The sequence below is a fragment of the Pelodiscus sinensis genome, chromosome 3 (genome assembly GCF_049634645.1).
Source record: "Pelodiscus sinensis isolate JC-2024 chromosome 3, ASM4963464v1, whole genome shotgun sequence".
NCBI classification, from domain to species: Eukaryota; Metazoa; Chordata; order Testudines; family Trionychidae; genus Pelodiscus; species Pelodiscus sinensis.
Window position 1 is genome coordinate 67,110,588 of NC_134713.1, and position 22,270 is coordinate 67,132,857.

General features: G+C 43.7%; 1 long non-coding RNA gene across 2 annotated transcripts in view; it reads left to right on the forward strand.

Moving 5' to 3' along the window:
- The first annotated feature begins 422 nt into the window (after positions 1-422).
- The window catches only part of LOC142827836 (uncharacterized), a 41,383-nt gene continuing 19,535 nt past the window's right edge, over positions 423-22,270 (forward strand). For both annotated transcript variants that reach the window (XR_012902604.1, XR_012902603.1), the window contains exons 1-5: positions 423-1,312; positions 6,010-6,092; positions 9,820-10,213; positions 13,264-13,518; positions 19,897-19,976. This is a non-coding gene — a long non-coding RNA (uncharacterized LOC142827836). The remainder of the gene's footprint in view (positions 1,313-6,009; positions 6,093-9,819; positions 10,214-13,263; positions 13,519-19,896; positions 19,977-22,270) is intronic.

Sequence of the window (22,270 nt, forward strand, 5' to 3'; positions counted from 1 at the left end):
GAGCCTGTCAGAATATTTAAAAGGACAGAATTTAAACCCTAATAATGTATGACTTGAGAATAGATAATTTGTTTCCAGAATATGTGGCTCAGGGCAGTTACTCTTAAAATGGAAGTCACTGTGTCAGTGCAAACAAAGGTTGTATGAGTTGTGTGTTTTCCAGTCAAAGGTTAGTAGCTTCACTTAGGTAGCCTGTAAAATTAAAGGGAACAGAAATACTTCTGCATTCCTAGGATGGATTCTCCTCTCCATGTCAACTTGTCTGGACTATAGAGTTAATTAGAGTCAGAATAAATGGTCTGTTTGCAGAATGGAAAGAGGTAACTAGTGGCAATGTAGTTGGCAAGAGTAAGTTTCAGGTCTGACACTGGGTTCCCAAAGTACAAAGGACGCTACACAGGTATCTGTCAAACACAAGTAGTTTAGTTCTTGACAGCTAACAGCTGTACCCCATAAATGGAAGAACAACATAACAAAGAAGCGACATATCTTATGTCCCTTCCTGCAAGCCTGGGACACCGGGTAGGCTGCAGATGACGTGGGAGGTTGTTTCAGCTTCCGAGGCACCGGTACCCGAAGCCCATTGGTGAGGTCTGATTTGCTAGGCTCTGAGGCAGCCTTAAATACAGTTTTCCTGCCTTGTTTGGCAGTTTGGAAATTTCCAGGGCTTACTCATTAGTGCTGATGTAGAGCTTAGCTGTTAGTTATTGATCTGGTTCTGATCTGGATCTTCTTGTCCTTTGGCCCTGTTTACGTGATCAGTACGTTAGGTTAAACAGAATTGTTTATGTGTTCTTATGCTTTACCCTTATCTTATACTTGTTCTTGCTATACTGACACCAATGCTTATCTGAAGTGGTGTATGTTCCCAAAGACTTGCTTCTGGCTCATCAGATATAGGGAAAGAGGAAAGGGGGGGAAAGAGTGCAGGCCTCACCACCCCTAAACTATCACGTAAAAAGTTCTTCCGCAATTGACCACTACAGGCATCCTGCAGAGGTCTGCGCTAGGACCAATCCTATTCAACCTATTCATAAATGATCTGGCAAAAGGAGTAAATGGTGAGGTGGCAAAATTTGCAGATGATACAAAACTGTTCAAGATAGTTAAGTCCAAGGCAGAATGTGAAGAGCTTCAAAAGGATCTCACAAAACTATATAACTGGGCAGAGACTTGAGCTCAGAGCATGTCTACACTAATGAGAAGATCGACCCACAGGCATCCAATACACCTCGTTCTTCAAGAAGTAAGAGAAGCCTATGAGAGCATGTGTGGACAGTCATGTGTGGACACTGCCAGGGCTCGGTTTAAGGTAAGCTGACTCCAGCTATGCATTTTGCGTTCTTCCTCGTGTAATGAGGTTTACTGCCGCGTTCTTTTGATTTAATTTCGAAAGAACGTGACTGCAGTCTAGACGCAGGTGAAGTTTTTTCGAAAAAAGGCTACTTTTTTCGAAAAAAACCCTGAGTCTGGACACAGCCTTTGTGTGTTCCTCTCTGATTTTATCCTTTCATACATGCTCTGTTATTTTTTACTCCTCTGTAGCAATTTGTTCATGTTTTTACTATTTGTAAGATTTATTGTTGATATTTGGGACATTGAAGAGTGCCTTAAGGTATGTCTACGCTACAAAGTTAATTCGAACTAACAGCCGTTAGCTAGACATACAAACAGCTAGTTTGAATTTAAATCCAACTAGCAGAGTGCTTAATTCAAACTAGGCAAACCTCATTCTACGAGGAGTAACGCCTAGTTCGAATTAAGTAGTTCGAATTAGGGGCTGTGTAGCCACTTAATTCAAACTGGTTGGAGGCTAGCCCTTCCCAGGTTGCCCTGGTGGCCACTCTGGGCCAAACCAGGGAAACTTTTCTGCCCCCCTCCTGGCCCCGGAGCCCTTAAAGGGGCATGGTCTGGCTACAGTGCTTGTGCCAGTTGCAAGCCTGCCAGCACCCAGCCAGCAGACCCTGCACCTGGCACGGCATGAGCCAGCCACCCACTGCCACCCAGCCCTCCGCCTCTTCCCAGGACCAGGCTGGCAGCTCCCAGGAGCCTGCCCTGGGCCAAAAGAGGTGGGCGCCCACCTGGTCTAGTGCGGAGATTGTGGACCTCGTCCAGGTTTGGAGGGAGGCCTCCAACGTCCACGACCTCCGCACTAGGCACAGGAATGCGGCCATCTAGGGCGGGATAGCTGCCAACCTGGCCACCAAAGGCCACATGCGAACTCAGGAGCAGGTTTGAATGAAAATCAAGTTGGTCCAGTGAGACCCCCGACCCTAAGCCCTGAGCTTAGAACATAAGACCATAAGAATGGCCGTACTGGGTCAGACCAAAGGTCATCTAGCCCAGTAGCCTGTCTTCCGACAGCAGCCAGCACCAGATACCCCGGACTGGATGGACCGAAGACAATGACCAAGCGATTTGTCTCGTGCCATCCATCTCCAGCCTTCCACAAACAGAGGCCATGGACACCGTTCCTACCCCCTGGCTAATAGCACTCCATGGACCCAACCTCCATGACTTTATCTAACTTTTCTTTAAACTCTGTTATAGCTCTAGCCTTCACAGCCTCCTGTGGCAAGGAGTTCCACAGGTTGACTATGTGCTGTGTGAAGAAGAACTTTCGCTTATTAGTTTTAAACCTGCTGTCCATTCATTTCATTTGGTGTCCTCTAGTCCTTCTATTATGGGAACTAACAAAGAACTTTTCTTTATTCACCCTCTCCACACCACTCATGATTTTATAGACCTCTATCATATCCCCCTCAGTCTCCTCTTTTCTAAGCTGAAAAGTCCCAGTCTCTTTAGACTCTCTTCATATGGAACCTGTTCCAAACCCCTAATCATTTTAGTTGCCCTTTTCTGAACCCTTTCCGAGGCCAAAATCTTTTTTGAGGTGAGGAGACCACATCTGTACACAGTACTGAAGATACGGCGTGCCATAGTTTTATACTTCCTCTCCTCCTTCTTCCCCTGGCTTCCCTCTTCCAGCTCCCTCCTCCCAGGTTTCCTCCTCCCCTCTTCCACCCTCTCTCTTCCCCTCTCCCACCTCCTTTTCTCAGTCTCCCCAGAGGTTAATCGCCCAGTTTTGTTAAATAAAGAGAGTTTCTATTTTTGAACACACGTGTCCTTTATTTTTTACATCAGGAAGGGGGGCTAGAGAGGGGTAAGTGGAAGGAGGTGAGGGAGGAATGGGGCACGAGCCCCCGATGGGGAGGAGTCGGGTGACTCTGCAGGCTCCTCGGGGTGGAAGCTCTCCTGCATGGCCTCCTGGATCCTGACAGCCCCCGATTTATCCCCCCCCCCCCCGGATGGCAGCCTGTGGCTAGTTCAGCCGGGCTGATGGCTGAGTGCTGTGATGTGCCGCGTGTGGGCACTTAGGGCACGCCAAGACAGGACTGCTTTGCTGTCCCTCATCAAGGTAGAAAAGCAAGCGGGGAACCCTGAGAACTGTCTGTCTGGGGTGGGGGACAGATCCCTTTAAGCACAGCCCTCGGCTAGCGTGAGGCATCAGCTCCATACTCTTAAGTCCTAACGTGATGCCCCGCCGGCACTGGTTCCGGCCAGCCTTAACTTCGGTTCAGGGTCCACTCAATGTGGACATGCTGTTTTGAATTAGTAAAGCGCTAATTCGAATTAGTTTTTTGGTTTAGATGCACTAATTCTAATTAGCTTAGTTCGAATTAACTAATTCGAATTAAGTTAGTTCGAATTAGTGCTGTAGTGTAGACATACCCTTAGATAGACATATTGGCCTCTGACTATTCTTTCTGTCTTTCCTTTATCTTGAGATAGATTACTGTTATGCCTTTCATATTGTCTCCTTGAGAAACTGACATCTTTCCTGAACTCCTTTCTCCTATAGATTTTCCTCCCATGGGATCCTGGTTACCAGTTACAGGCAGTCCCCGACTTATGCGGATCCGCACTTACGAACGGGGCTTTCTTGCCCCAGAGGTCGAGATGGCGGATTGCTACCTGCGAGCTCCGGGGCGAGAAAGCCCCATTCGTAAGCTGCTCCCGGTGCCCCTGGTCTGCTGGAGACGGTCCTCAGCAGACCAGGGGCACCGGGACTGAAACCGCAGCCACGGCGGGGTCCCACGCCTCTGAGACTTTGCCAGAGCAAAGCCTCAGAGGTGCGGCACCCCGCTGCCGCTGCGGCTCTGCTCCCCGTGTCCCTGGTCTGCTGGGGGAGGAAGGGGCGCAGCTAGTGTGCCCCTCCCCCCCAGCAGACCAGGCTTTTGTTGTGGACCCTGGGGCAGAGCAGCTGGGGCGCTGCCGATTGGTCCTGCAGCGCCGCTCTTGGCACTGCTGGACCAACCCGGCAGCACCCCAGCTGCTCTGCCCCAGGTCCTGATTCAGCCGCTGCTGGTCAGTTTCAGCAGTGGCTGAATCAGGACGCCTGGGGCAGAGCAGCTGAGGTGCTGCTGGGTTGGTCCAGTAGCGCCGGAGTGAGGAGCGGTGCTACTGGAGCAACCCAGCAGCACCCCAGCTGCTCTGCTCCAGGCGTCCCCAAGTCAGCCGCTGCTGAAACTGACCAGCGCTGACTACAGGAAGCCCGAGGCAGAGTTGCTCTGCCCCAGGCTTCCTGGAATCAGCCGCTGATCAGTTTCAGCAGCAGCTGACTTGGGGACGCTTGGGGTTCTTAAGTTGAATCTGTATGTAAATCAGAACTGGCGGTCAGTTTCAGCAGCGGCTGAATCTGGACGCCAGTTCCGACTTACATACAGATTCAACTTAAGAACAAACCTACAGTCCCTATCTTGTATGTAACCCGGGGACTGCCTGTATTTTAGTTTGTTAAAGTCTGCTTTTATACTACTCTCACTCTTTCCTTTCATTTGAATCATAAAATCCCACATTTCATGATCACTTTCACACAAGTTAACTTCAACCTTCAGATTCACAACCAATTCCACCTTGTTAATCAGAATGAAAAATAAAATGGCTATTCTTATGGTGACTTCCTCTGCCTCCTGATGGCAAGATCAATGCTCTGGAGGCCGATCTTCTAGCTTTCTACTTACGGGTCTAGTCTAGACCAATAAATAAAATGCTGAGTGCAGCTCAGTCAGCGTCCGGTTCTCCTCCTTCTGTGAGGAGTAAGGAAAGCTGATGAGAGTGTTTCTCCTTTCAGCCTCCCACTGTGAGAATGCTGCCAAGGCTTGGCTTAAGGTAAGCCAACTCCAACAACGCATTGGCTGTGTCTACATTGGCATCCATTTCCGGAAAAGGGATGCTAATGAGACACTTCGGAATTGCAAATCCGCGGGGGAGGAGGGGATTTAAATATCCCCCGCGGCATTTGCATTTACATGGCTGCCGCTTTTTTCCAGCTCGGGGTTTTTGCCGGAGAAAAGCGCCAGTGTAGACACGATTCTCCAGAAAATAAGCCCTTGAAAGTAGGAATAAGGGATCTCCCAGAAAAGGGTTTATTTTCCAGAGAATCGCGCCTACACTGGCACTTTTCTCCGGCAAAAACCCCGAGCCGGAAAAAAGCGGCAGTTATGTAAATGCAAATGCCGCGGGGGATATTTAAATCCCCCCCGCGGATTTGCAATTCTGAAGTGTCTCATTAGCATCCCTTTTCCGGAAAGGGATGCCAATGTAGACACAGTCATTTTGTGTAGCTGGGGTTGCATACCTTAAGTTGACCTTCTTAGTCTAGTGTAAACGAGGCCTGAAACAAGAAGTCCCAATGCACTTAAAAATTACTGGATATTTTGTGTTTGTGTTATTTTTCTGACAGATATCTGGGTAGATAAAGTCCTTCATTATTACCAAGACTTGTGTTTTGAATATTCTGTTACGTATTCAAAAGATACCTCATCCATTCCTTTTCCTGTTTTGATGAGCTATAATACACTCCTTCCATGACATTGCCCTTGTTTTTTCCCCACTTAATTTCATTCAGAGACTTTTAAGTGGTCTGCCTCTCACCTCCTTCTGGACTTTAGAACAGGTATATATGTTCTTGATGTATTATGAAACACTTATTCCCCTTTTCCCAAGCCTGTCCTCTCTGTACCAGCTAAACAGTTCCATGCCAGTATTCCAGTTATGAGATTCATCCAAACAACATTTTGCAATACCAGGTAAGTCACAATTTCATACCAGATCTGATCTTCTCTGCAAATATGTATTTTCACCTCTATTTTCACCTTTTTTCCCTTTATTATTTCACCTTATTATTTTCCCTATTATAATTAATCATAATTATTAATGTCATTATTATTATTTATTATTATTATTTTCACCTCTATTTTCACTTTTTTTTCCTTTGGAGATGAGCCACCATCCACTCTGATTTAATTAGTCCTGATGTCCCAGTCTCAACTCTGCATCTTTCTTTCTTTCTTTCTTTCTTTCTTTCTTTCTTTCTTTCTTTCTTTCTTTCTTTCTTTCTTTCTTTCTTTCTTTCTTTCTTTCTTTCTTTCTTTCTTTCTTTCTTTCTTTCTTTCTTTCTTTCTTTCTTTCTTCTAGGACCTCTCCTTTTTTTTTTCTGCCTCTTTACCCTTCTTCATGGGCACCAGCTCCATGGGTGCTCTGGAGCTTGAGCACCCACAAGGAAAATTTGGTAGGTGCTGAGCACTTAACAGTGCCAAGCTTCACCCACCCTGTCCCTCTGCATCCCTCACATGTCTTTCGGGAAGCTCCTAGAGAGTGGGGGAGGAATGAAGACAGGTTATGTTCTGGGGAGCAGAGAGGGCATGGATGGAGGCCTGGGGGAAGTGGTGGAATGAGGGCAGAGTAGGGGCAGGGGCTTGGGAAAATAGCAGGGCACAGTGGGGCTTGGGAATGGGTAGAACAGGGTCTTGTAAGAGGGAGAGGAATGGGGACAGAGGCATAGTAGAGGCAGGGGCTTGGGGAAAAGTGGTGACAGAACTGGGGGCAGAAAGAAGTAAGGTGGTGGTTTAAGGGAATAGGGAGGTAGGGCCTGGAATGGAGCACTCCCCAACCTGGCAGGGAAGTCGGCGCCTATGTCCTCCTTTTCATGTCCTTCTATTTGCAGACCCTAAATATACTATAGCAGTCAATGGTAGCAGTACATAACATTTTAGCCTTTGGACAAAAAGTGTATTTTCTGCTTTTGTTTTTAATAAAGTCAGTGACTTTCCTTTATTGTTTAATACTCTAGAGTGTTTGTAACTCTTCTGTTCCCAAAGATAACTAATATTAGCCTCTAGTCAGAAAAAAATATTTCTAGTAGCGTGAAGTACTCTCCTAAGAAATTGACCAAAATATATGAGCCATACACTAGTTTAATCTCATTTAAATTATATTTTGAGAGACCTGAGACTTCTTCTACAGGCCACTCTGCATAGTGGTAAATTTCACCGGAGAGTGATATTGTATGTTATTTTGCAAGCTTGGGAATAGATAAATCCATCTATGAACAATCACCGAGTCATTTTATTATTATGATGTAATAACCATTATTGTAAATATTTAATATAATCATTTAAATTTCTACTGGTTATTTCTTGCTTATCAGACAAAGCAGTGTGCAAATTAAAAATGATGTTTCCATGGGACATATGGAATCAAGTGGGCACTAAGGGAAGTTTGGAAATATTTTTGAATCGCCTTACAGCAGCACTGTAATTTTTAGCTGTCTTTCCTTCAAGTTTTATCTATAAACTTGTACAGGGAAGAAGGTTAGTATCTTCGCATGCTTAAAAAATCTAAAGACAAGGATTGGAATAGCAATAGGCAGACATAAATCTAAACAATTAAATCACAATACAAAAAGGCAAGCCTGAGAATGATTGAATGGTCTGCCAATCCGCAGTAGACTTTGGGATACTTTTCCATTTCTAGGTGGATTGTAATGAAAGCTATCAAGCAGTCTTGGTCTAAATGGATCTTGCTTGATATACCCTAATAAGAATGCATAAGAATCCCTGTTGGCAACCTCCCTGGTATACCTTGTGCTGATTCTGAATATTGATAGGAATGTGAGGCTCCTAAGCTGAGTAAACTCTCCTTTAGCCACAGTTTTGTTCCAACAGACACATGTGCATGCCAACAAGGTGCTTAGCAGGGAAAAAGGGGAAAACTACATTCAAAAAACAGACTTATTTCCCACTTTCTGTATTTCCAAAAAGACTATAACCTACCTATGTCAATTACATCATTTTAAATCTCCAATCTGGTGCTAGAGACCCAGAAGTACAGCTTCACTGGTCTGTGAAATACCTTTGGCTACCAGCAAAACTAGGGAGAGATCCTCCTATCAGGATCTGCAGAAAAGAGAATAATTTTATATAACATTTATTTTAAAAACAAATACAATAGCTACATAATTTAAAAGTAGTCTTGATATTCAAAAGTTTTGTGTTGTACAGCAGAGAGTGCTGCAGGCACTGGTGAGACATGGAAAACCCATGCTATGTGATCTGTAACACTGAAGGCCAACTGTGGCACGTTACACAGAATGCCAGTCCCAGGTAGGCCGGTGCTATTCCCAGGGAATGGTTTGGGCTGTGCCATTGGGAATTAGCCTGATTATTGGATCTATATTTGTTCATCTGATAGTTAGATAGTAAGTTCTTTGCATGTATAATATCTAACACAGTTGGGATCAAATCATTGCTGTCCTGGACATCAGCAATTTCAACCTTTAGCTATTGTGGTCCCATGAGCTCCCTACTGGTTGGGACAATACATTCCTATCATTTTTATCCCCATGGAGCTCCCATACTCAACACCTTTGTCACGCTTTGTGCAAGGAGTGTGGAATTTAGCATCTGCCTCAGTCTAATGGAAATCTAATTTCTCTTGGTTTAGCTTTCCATTATTATTGTGTCTTTTCCCCATTTATCATACAAAACTTTCTATCTTCTGATTTAGAAATGAAATAGTTGATCCTCTGGGGTATAATCCCAAAGGAAACGGAAACATCTAGCTGTTTTGGGGGGCAGGTCTGTTGTCCAGTCCAGCAGGAAACATTTATGTGCCAAAGTCAATGGAAACAGGATGCATGAAATATCTGTGCTATATTCTCACCAAACCTAAGCAGAAATGAGATAAAACAGAGAAAAACTTCATGCATAAGTCATTTTTCACATCTGAATACTCACCAAGTGAAAATTGGTAGTTTTACAGTTTTCTAATTGCAAGAAGAAGATTTGAGTTCAAAACGGAGGTCCCAGACCATAAAATGATAATTTAGCCCCAGCACAATGCATTGCAGATATAATGCACTTAGATGCTGAAAGTGAGGGAGAGGTCACATCTAGGACCTCTCAGAAAAAAGATCTAGGCATCATTATGGATCAGAGAATGAAGATCTCTGTTTGGTATACAGCGGCAGTAAAAAAGTAATAAGTGTGGGATAGAGAGCAATATGGAAAATAATATACTGCCATAATATCAATCAATGGTAAATCCTCGCCTTGAATACTATTTTCAGTTTTGGTCACCTCATCTCAAAAATGAAATGGCAGAAATAGAAAAGGTCCAGAGAAGGTGAACAAAAATGATCATGTGTATGTGTGTGAGTGTTAAAGATTCTATATAGCTAGAGAGTAAGCCTTGGACTATTTAGTTTGGGAAGAAGAGAAAGATGAATAAATACGTTCAATACAAAGAAGACTAGTCAGGGGCTCCTGTATATTCTCTCTCATAATACAAGAACAGGAAGATATTCTTATGATTAAAAGGAATACACATGGTACTAATATTGCAAGAGGTGATTAACCCGTGAAATTCATTTTTGCAGTATATTATATATGATTTTTATGTAAAATTAAGAGAATCTTTATAGGACTCACAACTGAGCATTAATTAAAAAACAATAATCAATATTTCCTTCTTTAGGACATCAACTGATCACCCACTGAGGTCAGGATGAGAGTTTTTATCCACCAAGACTGCACCATATTTTTCTGAATGTGCTCTGAGAAGAGAATCTGAAAACATGACATAGTGTGGTTCTTTGTTCATTGTCACTCAATGACTTTCAGCTCAAATTCGCACAGCTTACATGCTAATAGATTTTTTTCTAATCACCATTGCTTCAATCTCAGCCTGGAGTCTGAAAGTCAACTTGTATTCTCTCTGGATCATGCGTCCGCAAGATTCTGCAAATGGAACACACAGTCATTAAGAAATTCCGTTGTGACTTGTGGGACAGAATAAAATGCTGTTCCCTCTTGCAGCATAAAATGTGATAAAGATTGAACCACATCATCTCTTTCTGATTCTGTAGGAAGTGAGTACCCAACTCAAGTTCATTTTCCTCAGCATGAAAGATAGGGATGATGTATTCATGGCATTGTCCCTTTTCCTTCCAAACCTGACTTCAAGGGGTTGTCCCTTATGCCTCATGCAACGAGGTTTACGGGATCAGTCAGAAAAGGCTTTCCTTGTTGACCGATCCCCATCTAGACTGCCACTTTTTGCAAACAAATTGCCGCGTCGGCAAAAAGCGGTGGTCATTTTTATTCTAATGATGCGTGGGATATTTAAATCCCCGCTTCATTAGCAATTTCGGTATGTCTAATTTGCATCCCTCAGGTGACAGAGGGATGTAGTCTAGACATACCCAAGGTGAGCAGGGACAAAGCAGCTATGTTGATGGGGTCTGAGATGGGGTGGGCAGAATTATTCCTCTTTCCCGGGTAGTTAGATACCATTAATCAATTTTCCAGTGTCATGTACAGTCATGTAGTGTAGTCATGTAGTATACTTAGATTTCTAAATTCTAGCTTTTGTGTCCATATTACTTTGTGGATACTAAATTGTGGGAGAAATTATTAAAAGACTCACCCCACAAAAAATAGAAGCCACTTAACAAAATCAAGGCCTTGATATTCATATGTAATGGAAAATATAGTTCCTAGTACAGTATCAGCATAGTTTAAATTAAAGGAGAGGCAATTGTTTATTCAAAGAATTTTACCTTTTTCTTGTTTGCATCTAGTTTGTGATGAGAGGTCACAAGAGCCTGGGATTTTAGATTTTGAAGATCTTAATTTCAGATTAACCCTTTCGTGGCAGAATAGAAACCCTTTTGTCTCCGTCCCACTTACTTAAATTGAGAAACACAGTATATGTGCGGAGGAGCCTAGGAAATGACTGCAGCCCAAAGATGTGAGGCCACATACCCTTCTGGACATGGTGAGGTGATGGGTACTTAAATCAAATACCCTATTAGTATTGAAGTTAGAACTTTAGCCTATCCTGCTGCTGAGAGAGTTTGTAGGTATAAAAAAAATATTCCCTGAGCTCTCTTTCTTTTCACACTGACAATACAGAGTATGGTTTGATCCTGAGTAAGGAGGAAAAATGGAGTAAGAAGTGACTCTCAGTAGGACTCAATGTTTATCATGGAGAAAGTTTTTGGAAATCACAGATTCGTGACCTCTGCAGAGACCGGTGTGATTGACCCTGGGGCTGACAAAGCATCTGGCTTAGAGGCCAGCTGCCCAGGTTCAGCAACACTGTCCACCTCTGAAGCAGTTCCCTGCTGCCAGCTATTCTGGATACTGTGGAGCAGGTCAAAGCCAGTTGCACTAATTATTGCCACATGGCCCTGGGCAACTGACCCTAGGGACCACCCCAATAGATCCTGGTGGGACTGTCCCCAGCGACCACCTGAGCAGTGATCCCAGGGCAGCTGGAGCAACTGCTGCTCAGGTGACTCTTGATGGTTCCTGGCCGTGGTTTCTGGAGGGTCCTGAGAACTATCCCTGAAGTGGCCAGAGAATGTGCTGTAGCCGCTGGTCCTGGTACCACCCACCAACACCCAACCTGAGAGCACCACCTCGAGGAGCAACTCTTTCAGGAAACTCTTCCAGCAGTGGACCCTTGGGTGCATGCCTCCCCACAGCTGCAGACCTCAAGGTGCTCCCCGCAGCTATGGTACCTCTCAGCAACAGCTGCCACAAAATTTAGTCAAGGTTATCTATAGTAAAAGTTATGGACAGGTCACAGACCGTGATTTTTTGTTTACTGCCCATGACCTGTCTATCTCTTTTATTAAAAATACCTAGAACAAAATCATAGCCTTAACTATCAGCATGAAGGAGGTTGCAGATTGCAGTGTTCAATCAGTTGTTGCATTTTTAGAAAGTCACGATGAGGCATCTGTACAAACCCTGTTGCATGATCCAGAGTCCAAACAACTGCTCATAAGTTGCCAAAGCTGTATGAGAGGTTTTAGAAATTCTGCTTGTGTTCTATTATTTAAAGTCAACATACTAAAAATACAGTACATACCTCACAGCTGGTGCTATACAAAGTTTCATATACAGATGCATGTGTGATAGAATGCTAGGCAAGAAAGGCTGAGTTAGCACTCTGTTCACAGCAGCTCCAATCAAGCAAGGGAGAATGAAGCTGACTCAGCAGAGCTGTGCCTTATTTATGAGTGGGGGTGGGCAGAAAGGCTAACTAAGTCTTTAGGCAGAGCCTACAAACAGGCACAAGAAGGAAGTGGAAAGAAGAAAGTGACTGGGGATCAAGAAATCAACATTGCCATATTAACCTACTGATAATGCTCTACACCCTCTATAGAAATGATCTCATCCAGGAACATTATATATATTAATGTGTATTAGATAATATTGGTGATATCAGATACAAGAGAGATACACAAGGTATCGAAGATCTTTTTGATAGCAGATGGTTTTTGATAATGACTGGTAGATTGGTACATCCAGGTAAGCTTGGTGCTGCTGGAGGGCAATTCAACACATCACTGTTAGCTGGCAGGTGAATCCTACAGAGCATGGTCAGTTTTATCACCGCCCTCCAGTTTTCCCAGTGTGAATGTTTTTGAACTCAGGATAACAAATTACATGACTTTATTTGAATTTCAGGCCTCTCTGTTTTTTAAATAATTTAACTAAATCCCTTTCTAGCTCCCACAGTAGACACCCTCATTTCTTGACTTTTAACAACAGGTTAGTCTGGTATGTGTGATCCTGGCATTGGAAAAATCTCAATTGCTCATGCCAAGAAGCTAAACAAACAATGAAAGTGCAGAAAAAAAATTGCCATACTAAAAGAAGCTCTCTAGATCAACAAAAATATTGTATAGCTAGAAAAAAGTATTGTACAGAGATCTTTACTCGCTGCTAGAACTACATATTCAGAAACAGGCAGTAATTTAGTTATATATTAGATAGAAAATGTAAAAATAATAGGATAATTCTTCCCTTAAATACAGCCTAATGAGAATGTGGCAGTACTGGCCATGGCACAAGTTGTGTGATGTATAAATTGTACATTTAACTACTATTTAATTTGTTTTCCCAGGTGATTTTAACAGGACAGCTGATTAATGCCAGTAACACTACAGAAAATTGAAAGTGGAACAGCTTGATGTGTAAAATGTGGTGGCTTCATTGTCCTATTTAGTCAACTAATAAACTGAAAGCTTGTTGGCTAGAAAGGAACCTTGGATTATCATTTCTGTGTGTTCTTTCCTGTTATGCGAACAGGAACAGCTAACAGGAGAGTTTGGAGAGGGAGTTCTCCAGGTAAAAGAGAAGTAAAAACAGGACCCTTGTGGTAAGTGGCTGTCTGGAGCGTGTGTTTGTGTGTGGGGGAGTTATTTGCAGTGTGCTGAGCTTGTGTTTGTTTGTTTGTTTGTTTGAAGGAGCTTCTAAAAGGTTTGAAATCTAGAAGCCTTTGTTAATTGGCTGAGCCTCAGTCAGGGGGAGGGGCTACCAGAGCTATATAAGCCTGTGACTCAGCGACCAGGGAGCTTGTGAACAGGAACAGCTAACAGGGAGTTTGAAGAGGGAGGTTAGAGGGGGAGGTTAGAAGGCACTAGTGACTTCTGACCTTCTTTAAAACTTAACTCTTAGAATAATCTATATTCTAGAGGTTTAAAAAGAATCCCAGTTTATACTTAAACTTATTCATTAGACGCCCAGCAGCAGAGTGGGAGCTATCCTGTTTATTGTGTCGAGCGTAACATGTATGATTACCTGCCCTGTGGGCAGGTGGCATATGTGTGCACCCGTTGCAAGGAGCTCCTGACCCTCAGAGACCGAGTTCGGGCTTTGGAGGCCAGAGTGGCTGAACTGGAGGAGCTAAGGGAGGTAGAGAGCTATGCTGATGAGACTTTCCGGGACACTGTAGTACTGTCCTACCTCCAGTCTGAGAGCCCCAGTGCTCTTAAGGAGGATGAAAGTCTCAAGGGAACAGAGCATTCAATGGGAGCAGAGGGAAACCATCCCATAGTTGGGACCCTCGTCCCAGAGGATGTTGCGGTATCCTCTCACACTGAGGATACCTCTGAGGGGGAGGGAATGCCAGTTAGGAAGAGGCAGGTGTTAGTAGTGGGTGATTCGATCGTTAGAAACATAGATATTTGGGTTTGTGATGATCGGGAGAACCGTATGGTCACTTGCCTGCCTGGTGCGAAGGTTGCGGATCTCTCGAGGCATCTAGATAGACTTATGTGTAGTGCTGGGGAGGAGCCGGTGGTCGTGGTACAAGTAGGTACCAATGACATAGGGAAGAGTAGGAGAGATGTCCTGGAGGCCAAAAACTCAAATGGGAAATTGCTGAACTATTATCTGTGGTTTGTAACCTATCCTTTAAATCGGCTTCCGTACCTAATGACTGAAAGGTAGCCAACATGACACCAATATTTAAAAAGGGCTCTAGAGGTGATCCTGGCAATTACAGACCGGTAAGTCTAACTTCAGTACCAGGCAAATTAGTCGAAACAATAGTAAAGAATAAAATTGTGAAGCATGTAGAAGAACATAATTTGTTGGACAAAAGTCAACATGGTTTCTGTAAAGGGAAATCCTGTCTTACTAATCTGTTAGAGTTCTTTGAAGGGGTTAACAAACATGTGGACGAGAGGGATCCAGTAGATATAGTATACTTGGATTTTCAGAAAGCCTTTGACAAGGTCCCTCACCAAAGGCTCTTGTGTAAATTACATGGCCATGGGATAAGAGGGAAGGTCCTTTCTTGGATTGAGAACTGGTTAAAAGACAGGAAACAAAGGTTAGGAATAAATGGTAAATTTTCAGATGGAGAGGGGTAACTAGTGGTGTGCCCCAAGGGTCAGTCCTGGGACCAATCCTTTTCAGCCTATTCATAAATGATCTGGAGTAAGGGGTAAGCAGTGAGGTAGTAAAGTTTGCAGATGATACAAAACTGTTTAGGATAGTCAAAACAGAAGCAGACTGTGAGGGACTCCACGAAGATCTCACCAAACTGAGTGATTGGGCAACAAAATGGCAAATGAAATTTAATGTGGATAAGTGTAAAGTAATGCACATCGGGAAAAATAACCCTAACTATACGTACAGTATGATGGGGGCTAATTTGGCTACGACAAATCGGGAAAGAGATCTTGGCGTTATTGTGGACAGTTCTCTGAAAACTTCCACACAGTGTGCAGCGGCGGTCAAAAAGGCAAATAGGATACTAGGAATTATTAGGAAAGGGATAGAAAATAAGACCTAGAATATCTTACTGCCCCTGTATAAAACTATGGTACGCCCACATCTTGAATACTGTGTATAGATGTGGTCTCCTCACCTCAAAAAAGATATTTTGGCCTTGGAAAGGGTTCAGAAAAGGGCAACTAAAATGATTAGGGGTTTGGAATGGGTCCCATATGAGGAGAGGTTAAAGCGACTGGGACTTTTCAGTTTAGAAAAGAGGAGACTGAGGGGGGGATATGATAGAGGTATATAAAATCATGAGTGGTGTGGAGAGGGAAAATAAAGAAAAGTTATTTATTAGTTCCCTAAATAAAAGAACTAGAGGACACCAAATGAAATTAATGGGTAGCAGGTTTAAAACTAATAAAAGAAAGTTCTTCACACAGCATGTAGTCAACCTGTGGAACTCCTTGCCAGAGGAGGCTGTGAAGGCTAGGACTATACTAGAGTTTAAAGAGAAGCTAGATAATTTCATGGAGGTTAGGTCCATAAAAGGCTATTAGCCAGGGGATAAAATGGTGTCCTTGGCTTCTGTTTGTCAGAAGCTGGAGAGGGATGGCAGGAGACAAATCGCTTGATCGTTGTCTTCGGTCCACCCTCTCTGGGGCACCTGGTGCTGGCCACTGTCGGTAGACAGGATACTGGGCTAGATGGACCTTTGGTCTGACCCAGTACGTCTGTTCTTATATTCTTATGTAATATGTGGCCATATTTAACCCCAGTTAACCAGATTCATCTCTCTTATATACATAAACATAATCATTTTCCATTATGGCCATGTGCTGAAAATTTGCTTTTCAAAATTGTCATTAGATTAACTTTGCACTGAATCTAGGCAATGATCAGAGTTGGTTTAGTAGATATGTTTCATCCACCTTTTTTCCAACCAGCAGGAATAGCTTATCAGACCTGCCATAGTTAGAGTAACCTATGCCTTTCAACTAATATAACAATACAAATACTATAACCTCTCTCTGACTCTATTTTAATATATAACATGCAACAAGACAAATTGCTTGATCATTGTCTTCGGTTCACTCCCTCCGGGAAACCTGGTGTTGGCCACTGTCGGCAGACAAGCTACTGAGCTAGATGGCCCTTTGGTCTGACCCAGTACGGCCATTCTTATGTTCTTATGTTCTAACAATGTGTTTATCTGAATAGAATAATCAGGCAAACTCATATACTTAGTTTCAGACTTAGTTCTCAGAAATTCAAACTTAGTTTCAGAACTGACTGTCACATATTCTCTACATCAAGTATAGAAACACCTATCTACTCTGGGAAGTTAAACCTTCACTAACAATAGTTACCAACCATGGAGCCTTTCCCCCAAATAGCATAATCAAAAATAATTTACCTGCAATTATAGATGGGGCAAAATTGTTTCCTGCATGGTAACTGAGCACCTTAGAATTACATGGACTGGTACCTGTATCTCATAGCAGAGTACCTTGACCTGGGGCTATAGAATCACTTTCAGTGACATTCTATCTGTGGCCTAAAGCATGTTGAATTTATGAGTGCAGAATGGAACTGCGTCCACAGGAAGGATTGAAAGAGCACTGCCTTAGGCATGTTGGCAGTTTTTCAGAGAAACTAACTATAGGAGCGGGCTCGGGCTGTGAATCCCAAGTGAAGATAGGTGCCTTATTTTGGGCTATGTCTACATTACAGGGTTTTTGCGCAAAAACCCATGGAGCGTCCATACCTCAAGCATGTTTTTGTGCAAGAAAATTTGCAGTAAAATAGCAGAACAGAGGAGGTTTTGCGGTGTAGGTATGCCTCTTTCTATGAGGCATAACTTCTTTTTGCACAAGAGTTCTTGCACAAAAAGGTGTGTGTAGATACTCAACAGGGGTTTCTTGCACAAAAAGAGCCTATCAGAAAAAGGCTCATTCTGTTAATTGCAATCAGAGCTTTCTTGTGCAAGAGCATCCATACAATGTGGTGGCTCTCTTGCATAAAAGCGCTTTGCTTTTGTGATGCCCTTTGAAGTGGGGACGTGCTTTTGTGCAAGAAGTTTTTGCGGAAGATTTCTTAATCCTATTGATGTGTTTGGGTGACTCTTCGTGTAGTATGTTGGCTTTGTGAATCATATTCTTATGTGCCTAATTCTCCCCATGAATTCTATTGGGAGCCTGGAAGCTTAACTCAGGGTATATCTAGACTGCAGAGTTTTTCTGGGATACCAGAGGTATCCCAGAAAAACTATGCCACGTCCAAGAATGTGTCTGCTCTTCCAAAATTTGTTTTGGAAGCGCAGACGCATTCTTTCAGCATCCCTGTAAACCTTGTTTTACAAGGAAGAAGGGATGTTCTGAAAAGTTTTTTTTTCCCAACAATTGGCCCAGTGTAGATGGGCCAAATGTCAGAAAAGCCTCTATCAAAAAAAGAAGCGGAAAAAGGTACACAAATTGCAGTTCACAATTTGCATATATTTTTCTGGAAGAACTGTGTAGTCTAGACACAGCCTCAGCGTTGTGAATTCCACTAGGCTACAGTGTGCCCAAAAGTGCCTACAGTAGCAGTACAGTACAGTGCCCCTTGTGAAATACTCCTTAAAAACTGTGACCAACTCACCTCTTAGGGAATGTACAAAACAGGGCAATTACTGAAACATTCACCCTCTCATACTGCTGAGAGTTACAACTTTAGGGACAACAAAGTATGGGGTTGCATCACTGATCATCTTGACTGATAGTCGTTGATGGACCCATCCTCCATGAACTCATTTAATTATTTTTTTAACTTAATTGTACTTTTGGCATTCATGACATTCCCTTGAAATGTATTCCACAGGTTAACTGTGCATTGTCTGAAGAAGTGCATCCTTATATTCATTTTCAACCTGCTTTCTATTAATTTCATTGAGTTACTCTTTGTTCTTTTGTTATGTGAATGAGTAAATTACATTTCCCTGTTCACCCATTTCATACTACTCATGGTTTTACAGATTTCTGTCATATTCTCCCTTAGTTGTCTCTTTTCTAAATTGAATAGTCCCAGACTTTTTAATCCATCCTCATACAGAAAGTGTTCGAAAACCCTAATAATTTTGTTGCCTTTCTCTGTAATATAACCTCTCTTAACCTACTTAGTATTTCCATTTATACATCCAGAGATCTCCTTAGCAATTAAACTGCACAACAGTTTATCTCATTTTAATATAAAAATTTACAAATAATATTCAAACAGATTAAACTAATGAAAAATTTCTAATAATTGATCAATGGTTTTGATTCCAGAACAGATGCCATTGGGTGGTTTGAAAGCTCTTCTATTATCCATTTTCCTTTATTGATTATACCACATGAAGAAATATGATCCCAGATTGTAAATGCAAATAATTATTAAATATTAAAAGAAGATAGTTATCAAAGAATGTTAACATTATTTTTTGGGGGGAAATTACAGAATGAATCATGAATTTGTTGATAAAACACATAAGTAGTTAAATCCATTTGATAATTAAAATATTTTTAATTCTCTTTGAAATGCACATACATTCTCAACAACACTGATCTGAATTTCCATTGATAGAATAAAACAAATAGCTGATGTGCACAGTGCTGTACTATAATAATCCAATTATTTCCCATCGTGTGGAACTAACATGCAATTTCCATGCCTGTGACTTCAGAGAGATGTTATTTGCACAGTTTGGATCTGAATACAGAGTGAAAATTTGCTCCTGTTCAGATTTATGTAAAATCTTTCTCTTTGAAAATTCTGCAATAACATATTCTCTTCTAGCATGTTGGCAGCATGTCCTGTTCTCTTGCCTGGCAGGGAACCTATTCTGATTATCAACTTCCATACCCTTGTCCCCGGGTAGCCATGTCATAAAGGTGAAATCTGGAGTGAGAAAGCTTCAATCCTGCAGGGGGGAAAGGCAAGGGAGGAGACTGTATTTTTCCTGTAGCATTTCTTGATGTCTGTTTCAAAATGTACCTATGAGAGTAGCATTTGGTGTATGAGACTTCAGTTGTTCAATAGGAGTTGGGAAGGATGAGAAATGTTGAGGCAGTGGGCAATTTGAGGTGGGATGTAATGGCAGCGCTACATGCAGCTGTTTAGGGATATGAGAGAGGTAAATGTAGTGTAATGGAGTGATAATACCATTGAAACACTGACAATATTGGTTAGGATGTGGGGGAATTCTGTGGACTTGCAGAACTCCGAGTCTAATGTTAAATAATACTATTTTAAATGTTTTGCATTTGCATTTACAATTAATTTCAAATTCCACAATACAGATTCAGAGTCATCATTCCTGTTTTGGTAGTCTCCCTCAATGTCTTCTCCTCATGCAGGCTGCTTGTGCAAAATTAATGCTATGTGATTCACTGTGCTGCCTTTTAATTATTATGAAATTAAAAAGTGAAAAAAAATCATAATTAGCAAAGGGATGTGCTGAACTAACCGTTTATTTAAATTTATTTTTTGCTTGTGACAAATGTGAAACTTCCAGTGTCTGCTCTGAACAGAGCCTGGTGCCAAAGTGTAACAGTGGAATTTTGGAATCAGTCCACAGCACACATATAACCAAAGGTAATCCAGCAAAGCATCATATGTATATGTGGCAAATATGGCAATTTCCTGCAATATCCTGCAAACACTTCATTCAATTAAGATTAAATAGCTTTAGAATTTGCTGTATTAAAATTCAAAGCGTATGTATTATAATGGAATTTTACATAATTCTCTAGAGAAGAGACATGACCACTGTAAGCCCAGTTGGAAGTATCATTTGAGTTTCAGATAATTATTGGAACAATGGGCCAGGCAAGAATGAATATATGAGACAAAGAAAGTTAAGTAGGTTACGCTGGCAAGGAGGCGATTTGTCCCTATGGGCTGGGAGAGACTTTCTGCTCTGTCTTCAGCAGGAAGCTGTGGCTGTCGCTGAGAAAGAAGTGTTGCTCTCCTATCCAGGCAGCTACCTGTGTGAATCTTGAGCCCCTGGTTGGGCAGAGCTCATTAAGCAGCTGCAGGGTTGTGCTGCTGCTCAGCTTCCAGGGAACACTGGCTGGGACTCTAGAGCCGGTGACTGTGCTGGACCGTTAGGGTTGACCTGAACTGTGGCAGCACATTAAAAGTATCACCAAATTACAGCAATGCTAATGACTTTCTTTAGGAACTTAAAAAAGTAGATGACAAACAAAACATTTGTTAATGTAAGGCATATTTTTCTTTTGTCTGTGAGAGCTCTGCCAGAGGCTAATATGTATCTGGGTAAGGATAAAAGGGATAAAAAATAAAGGAAGGTATTATGTCATGTCTACTATATACAGGCAGTCCCCGACTTACGCGGATCCGACTTACGTCGGATCCGCAGTTACGAACGGGGCTGCCCCAGAGTACACGAACTGCGGGACCTCGCGGTCCTGCCGCCCGTATACTCTGGGGTTTTGCTCTGCGTCTCCCTGGTCTGCAGACCAGGAAGACGCAGAGCAAAGCCGCGGAGGGGCTCGGGCAGCAGGGCAGCCCCGCTGCCCGAGCCCCCCCCCCCACCCGCGCGGCTTTGCAAAGCGCGGGGAAGCCAGCGGCGGGGCAGTCCAGGCACGCCTGGGGTGCCTTGCTGCCCGAGCCCCCCCCCCCCGCGGCTTTGCAAAGCCGCGGGGGGGCTCGGGCAGCGAGGCACCCCAGGCGTGCCTGGACTGCTCCGCCAGCTTCCCCGCGCTTTGCAAAGCCGCGGGGCGGGCTCGGGCAGCGAGGCACCCCAGGCGTGCCTGGACTGCTCCGCCAGCTTCCCCGCGCTTTGCAAAGCCGCGGGGCGGGCTCGGGCAGCGAGGCACCCCAGGCGCGCCTGGACTGCTCCGCTGCCGGCGTCCTCAGAGGCGCTCCCCGTCTCCCTGGTCTGCTGGTCTCCAGCAGACCAGGGAGACGGGGAGCAAAGCCACGGAGGACCCAGGCGGCGGGACCGCGGTGCATCTCGGTCCGCCGCCCGAGTCTTCCTGGTCTGCTGGGGTGGGGGGGGGGGCGCAGCTAGTACGTCCTCCCCGCCCCCCCCAGCAGACTAGGCTTTTCTCCGGACGCCTGTGGCAGAGCAGCTGGGGTGCTGCAGGTTGGTCCCGCAGAGCCGCTCTGGGCGCTACTGGTGCAACCCAGCAGCACCCCAGCTGCTCTGGTCCTGATTCAGCCGCTGCTGGTCAGTTTCAGCAGCGGCTGAATCAGGACACCTGGGGCAGAGCAGATGGGGTGCTGCTGGGTTGCTCCAGTAGTGCCGAGGAGCGGCGCTACTGGAGCACCCCAGCAGCACCCCAGCTGCTCTGCCCCAGGCTTCCCCAAGTCAGCTTCTGCTGAAACTGACCAGCGCTGACTACAGGAAGCCTGAGGCAGAGTTGCTCTGCCCCAGGCTTCCTGGAATCAGCTGCTGATCAGTTTCAGCAGCAGCTGACTTGGGGACGCTTGGGGTTCTTAAGTTGATTCTGTATGTAAGTCAGAACTGGCGGTCAGTTTCAGCAGCGGCTGAATCTGGACGCCAGTTCCGACTTACATACAGATTCAACTTAAGAACAAACCTACAGTCCCTATCTTGTACGTAACCCGGGGACTGCCTGTACCAAGAAAAAGAAGTGGATGAGGCTTTTTTTAAACTAACTATCCAAAGTACAGGACTTGGTGGTGATGTGGCATTTCAACTATCCAAAGATCTATAGGGTATGAGACATCAACTATTTGACCAATTTCTGAAGTGCATCGGAGGAGGGTTTTTTTTTAATTTTAGAAGGTGGAAAAAGAAATTGTGGGAGGGGTTGTTCTTGATTTTATTTTGACAAATAGGGAGGAACTGTTGGAGAACTTGAAAGTGCTGTCAGGAGCCTTTTCCCTTTCCTACATTA